A 6,562-nucleotide genomic window follows, 5' to 3' on the forward strand; every position below is an offset into this window, starting at 1 on the left:
TCAGGCACTACTGTTTTTTAAGGCTTCCCAGATAATTCTAATATGTGCTGGCAGAGTTGAGAACCAGTCATATCAGAAAGCAGGGGCAGAGGCCAAGCACGGTGGCTCACACCTGCAATCCTAGCACTTTGGGAGGCTGGGGTGGGTGGATCACTTGAGGTCATGAGTTCGGGACCCGCCCAACCAACATGGCGGGACCCACCCAACCAACATAGCAGAACCCGTTTCTACTAAAAATATAAAAAAATTAGCTGGGTGTGATGTCACACACCTGTAATCTCAGCTACTTGGGAGGCTGAAGCAGGAGAATCATTTGAACCCAAGAGGTGGAGGTTGCACTGAGCCAAGATCACACCACTGCACTCCAGACTGGGGGACACAGCGAGACTCTGTATAGAAAAAAAGAAAAAAAAGAAGAAAAAAAGCTGGAGCAGGAGGGAAGACTGATGAAAGGAGAATAATAATAAAGCTTCTCTATGCATTTTGCATATATATATGTATTTTTTTTTCTTTTTTTGAGATGGAATTTTGCTCTTGTTGCCCAGGCTGGAGTGCAATGGTGTGATCTCAGCTCACTGCAACCTCTGCCTCCTGGGTTCAAGCGATTCTCCTGCCTCAGCCTCCTAAGTAGCTGGGGTTACAGGCATGCGCCACCACACCCAGCTAATTTTTTTAGTAGAGATGAGGTTTCTCCATGTTGGTCAGGCTTGTCTCAAACTCCTGACCTCAGGTGATCACCCACCTCAGCCTCCCAAAGTGCTGGGATTACAGGCATGAGCCACCGTGCCCAGCTATATTTTTAACAAAAATATCTTTATTAGTTTCTCTGATAGCATGTGATATTTGTCAAAGACAGAAAGAAAGAGAAAACAAAGACCTTCCCATAACCTCACCCCTGAGGAACGACCATTATTGTTTGGAGTATATACTCCTTTTACATGTTTTTAGTACTATACGAAATCATTATTATTACTTTTTTTTTTTGAGACAGAGTCTCACTGTCACCAGGCTGGAGTGCAGTGGCACAATCTCGGCTCACTGCAACCTCCGCCTCCTGGGTTCAAGCGATTCTCCTGCCTCAGCCTCCCAAGTGGCTGGGACTACAGGTGCACACCACCACACCTGACTAGTTTTTTGTATTTTTGGTAGAGATGGGGTTTCACCGGCCGGGCGCGGTGGCTCAAGCCTGTAATCCCAGCACTTTGGGAGGCCCCGAGGCGGGGGGTCACAAACACGGGTCAAGGAGATCGAGACCATCCTGGCCTAACACTGGGTTGAAACCCCCGGTTCCCTTACTAAAAAATTACAAAAAACTATGCCAGGCCGAGGTGGCGGGCGCCTGTCAGTCCCAGCTACTCGGGGAGGGCTGAGGCAGGAGAATGGCGTGAAACCACGGGAAGGGACGGAGCTTGCAGCTGAGCTTGAGATCCTGGGCCAGTGCCACTTCCGCTTGGGGTGACAGGAGCGGAGACTCCGGGTCTCAAAAAAAAAAAAAAAAAGGAGGGATGGGGGTTCACCATGGGTTGGCCAGGATGGGTCTCGATATCTTGACCTCCATTGCATCTACCCTCCTGCGCGCCTTCAGTAAAATGGGCTGAGATTACATTGGAGTGAACGACCATTTGACCATACAATTTCTTAAACATATTTTCTTTTTTGCAGACACAATGGTGAAAAAAATTTTTTTTAACTTTTTAATTTTCTGTAATTTTTTCAAATTAATAGCTTTTCATGTCAATATACGAGCACAGTACTACTTCCCTTTTAATGGTTTCATTTATTATTTATTTTGAGACAGAGTCTCGCTCTGTCACCCAGGCTGGAGTGCAGTGGCGCGATCTCAGCTCACTGCGAGCTCCACCTCCCTGAGGTTCACGCCCATTCTCCTGGCTTCACCTTCCCAAGTGGCTGGAGACTACAGGCACCTGCCACCACGCCCGGCTTTTTTTTTTTTTTTTTTTTTTGTATTTTTAGCAGAGACGAGGTTTACCGTGTTAGCCAGGATGGTCTTCGATCTCCTGACCTGGTGATCTTGCCCGCCTCTGCCCTCTCAAAAGTGCTTGGGATTACAGGTTTGAGCCACCGCGCCCAGCTTAATGGCTTATTCAGGAACACATACTATAAATGCCCAAAACTCCTATCAGTATAAATTTATTTCCAGTATTACGCTATTCTAAATAATACTGCAGCAAACTTCATATATGTACATCTATCTTATTCACACTTATTTTTTCTTTCTTAAGGTAAATTCCTAAAACTAGATTTTCTGGAGCAAAAGTGAACATCTAAAATTGTGATGGCTGGGCGCCATGGCTCACCCTGTAATCCAAACACTTTGGGAGGTCAAGCAGAGAGATTGCCTGAAGCCCAGAGTCCAGCCTCGACAACATAGTGAGACCCCACCTTATTAAAATGGCTGGGTGCAGTGGCTCACCACTTGTAATCCCCAGCATTTTGTGCGAGGCTGAGGGCAGGCGGATCACCTGAGGTCAGGAGTTCAAGACCAGCCTGACCAACATGGAGAAAATCCCGTCTCATTAACTAAAAATACGAAATTAGCTGGGTGTGTGGTGGCGTATGCCTGTAATCCCAAGCTACTCGGAGGCTGAGGCAGGAGAATCACTTGAACCCAGAGGTGTTAGGTTACAGTGAGCTGAGATTGTGCCACTGTACTATACTCCAGCCTGGGGCAACAAGATCAAGACTCTGGTCTCAAAAAAAAAAAGCCCAAAAAAAAAAAAAAAAAACAAACAAACAAAAAAAATTTAAGAAAAACAAACATGGCCAGGCACAGTGGCTCATGCCTGTAATCCCAGCACTTTGGGAGGCCGAGATGGGCGGATCGTGAGGTCAGGAGATCGAGACCATCCTGGCTAACATGGTGAAACTCCGCCTCTACTAAAAATACAAAAAATTAGCCAGGTATGGTTGCGGGCGCCTGTAGTCCCAGCTACTCTCAAGGCTGAGGCAGGAGAATGGCATGAACGCGGGAGGTGGAGCTTGCAGTGAGCCGAGATCGTGCCACTGCACTCCAGCCTGGGGGACAGAGGGAGACTCCTTCTCAGAAAAAAAAAAAAAAAGGAAAACAAACATAAGGCCAGGTATGGTGGTGCATGCTTATCTATAATCTCAGCACTTTGGGAGGCCAAGGCGGGAGGACTGCCTGAGCCCGGGTGTTTAAGACCAGCCTGGGCAACATGGCAAGACCCTGTCTCTATTATAATTGAAAAAATAAAATTTTCAGCCAGGTGTGGTGACTCATGCCTGCAATCCCATCACTTTGTGAGGCCAAGGCAAGCAGATCACTTGAAGTCAGGACTTTGAGACCAGCCTGGCCAACATGGTGAAACCCTGTCTCTACGAAAGACACAAACATTAGACAGGCATGGTGGTGTGCACCTGTAATCCCAGCTACTCGGGAGGCTGAGGCAGGAGAATTGCTTGAACCCAGGAGGTGGAGGCTGCAGTGAGCCAAGGTAATGCCACGGCACTCCAGCCTCAGCAACAGAGTGAGATTCTCTCTCAAGAAAAAAATAAAAATAAAAAAAATTAAAAAAAAGAAAGTGGCTACTCTTACTCTCTGTCTTAGAAAGATAAATAAACCTCTATCCTATCCTATCCTTTTTACTTTTTTTTTTTTTGGTAGAGATGGAGGTCTCACTATGTTGCTGAGGCTGGTCTCAAACTCCTGTCCTCCAGTGATTCTCTAACCTCAGCCTCCCAAAGCACTGAGATTATAGGCGTGAGCCACAGCCCCTGGCCCCTATCCTTTTTAATGGCTTATTTAGGAATGCCATACTTAATTTGGGCAATCTCCCATGGATGTACATTTATTTCCAATATTGGAGTCTGTTCCAGAGGGATCTGCTTTCCGCATCTATCAGGGGGGTGGAAGTCCTGAAGGCTGCCAAGTATAAACAAGTATTGGAAAACAGCTGCCCCAGAGGCACACTAGACCTTCTCAAAATCCTCCCTACTGCCTGGAGTTGCTCCACGCCAGGGTAACCCAGACCTGCTGGAACAGCCCTGATATGGTATGGCTGTGTCCCCACCCAAATCTCATCTTGAATTGTAATCCCAATAATCCCCACATGTCGTGGGAGGGACCCGGTGGGAGGTAATTTAATCAAATCATGGGAGGTAATTTCCCCCATGCTGTTCTCATGATAGTGACAGTTTTCATTAGATCTGACGGTTTTATAAGTGCCTGCCATTTCCCCTGCTGACATTCGTTCTCTCCTGCTGCCCTGTGAAGAGGTGCCTTCCACCATGATTGTAAGTTTCCTGAGGCTTCCCTAGCCGTGAGCAACTGTGCCAGTGAAACCTCTTTTCTTTATAAATTACCCAGTCTTGGGTATTCCTTCATAACAGCATGAGAACAGACTAATACAAGCCCTTACCACAGTTCCTATCTGAGGTTCGTGAGCATGGGATAGCTACAACAAGAGTTCTCAAAATTCTTGAGTTGGACCTAGGTAATGAACACCCTCCTACAAAGGAAAAACAATCATCTCATGTTATTCCCCATCAAGCAAATTGCTAAACTGTCCTTTGCCCAATTAACTCTCCTCCAACTTATGTTAAGATGAAATGGTTCAATAGGACTTCCCCCCAGCCTTTCAGTAACCTCAGCTCTGTTATTAGCATGTGTGGGGCCAGCCCCAGGCCTCCAGGATTCAACCTGTCCCAATTGGAAAGAAACAGTCTTTTGTGTTTTTCCATCTGACAGACAGGGGGAGAGCCTACTGCCATTAGTTTGTATGTCAAGCAGACTTATATTTTCCCGCAGTTTCATGTTTTGAATTTTGAAACAAGTTTTGTGGGTTTTTCTCCCTCTCATATATCAAGTACTATTGCCCAATCCTTCTCATGTCCATCATACGTGTACCTCAATTTTCTGTGACCTGCCAATGGACTACTGGGTATGTGTGGCAAGGGGTGGGGACAGGAAAATGTTTTGTTGGGGCAGGCAGTTTAGGTGTGCCGAAAGGAAGGGGAAAAACAAGTTGAATATCTCTCATTGGAAATGCTTGGGACTGGAGGTGTTTCCATTTTCAGATTTTTTTGTATTTTGAAATATGTGCATATATATAATGAGATATCTTGAGGATGGGACCCAAGTCTAAAGGTGAAATTCATTACCTGTTTCAGAAAAACTCTCAAACTGTGTTTTTCCTCTAGATTCCACACTAACACAATACCAACCCAGAACACTTTTGTGTCCAAATGTGTAGATTTCTTCCCAGGAGCAAGCAAGCAATCAATTCTGCAGTGAACACCAACTAGGTAGCCTCTAATTCACTTCCGACACAATCTTTCTGGAAATAATATCAGATCCTGCAGGTTAAGGGCTCAGTCCTCAAGACTGCCCCCACTCCCACACCAGTACAAGTCTAGGGCTCCAGAACTTCTGACCAACCAGCTTCAAGTTAGGGTTCCCACCACCCTCTCTTTGGGTTTAATTTGCTGGAGTGGCTAACAAAACTCAGTGAAAAATGTTTACCAGCTTTTTTTTTCAAGACAGGGTCTTGCTCTGTCACCCAGGTTGGAATGCAAACTGAACAGCTGGGACTGCAGGCATGCGCCACCACTCCTGGTTACTTTTTTTTTTTTTTCCTAGTAGAGACAGGATCTCACTATGATGTCCAGGCTGGCCTTGAACTCCTGGGCTCAAGCAATCCTCCTACCTCAGCCTCCCAAAGTGCTGGGATTGTATGTGTGAGCCACCACGCCCAGCCTACCCGGTTTATCATAAAGGATATAACAAAGGATACAGATGAAGAAATGCATAGACCAAGGCATAGGGTAAGGGGCACAGAGCTTCTGTCCCCTCCCTGGACAAACCACCTTCCAGGAACCTCTACAAGTTCAGCTATCCTGATGCTCTCCACTGTCCTCATGGGTTTTAACGAGGCTTTATATCACCATTCCTTCCCCCAGGGTATGGGGTGGGACCTTTTCTGAAATGAGGGCTGTAATACCAGGGCTTTGGGAGGCCAAGGTGGGAGGATCGCTTGAGCCCAGGAGTTCAAGACCAGCCTGGGCAACACAGCGAGACCCCATCTCTACAAAAAAACTTAAAAATTAACCAGGCAAGGTGGCTCACATCCATAACAAGGGCTATGGGAGTTATGAGCCAGGAACAAAAACAGAAAACATATACATCATAACACTGGTTTCATATACACCTTATAGACACAGGCTAAAGGTAATTTTGAGCAATATTTTTCATAGTTTTGCACATGAAACGAAGTTTGCGTTAAGTACTCACATGTGGGCCGGGCGCGGTGGCTCAAGCCTGTAATCCCAGCACTTTGGGAGGCCGAGGCGGGCGGATCACAAGGTCAGGAGATCGAGACCATCCTGGCTAACATGGTGAAACCCCGTCTCTACTAAAAAAAAATACAAAAAACTAGCCGAGAGAGGTGGCGGGCGCCTGTAGTCCCAGCTACTCGGGAGGCTGAGGCCGGAGAATGGCGTAAACCCAGGAGGCGGAGCTTGCAGGGAGCTGCGATCTGGCCACTGCACCCAAGCCTGGGCCACAGAGCGATACCCCGTCTAA

The sequence above is a fragment of the Rhinopithecus bieti genome, unplaced genomic scaffold, assembly GCF_001698545.2.
Source record: "Rhinopithecus bieti isolate Rb0 unplaced genomic scaffold, ASM169854v2 scaffold_29378, whole genome shotgun sequence".
In the NCBI taxonomy this organism is placed as follows: domain Eukaryota; kingdom Metazoa; phylum Chordata; class Mammalia; order Primates; family Cercopithecidae; genus Rhinopithecus; species Rhinopithecus bieti.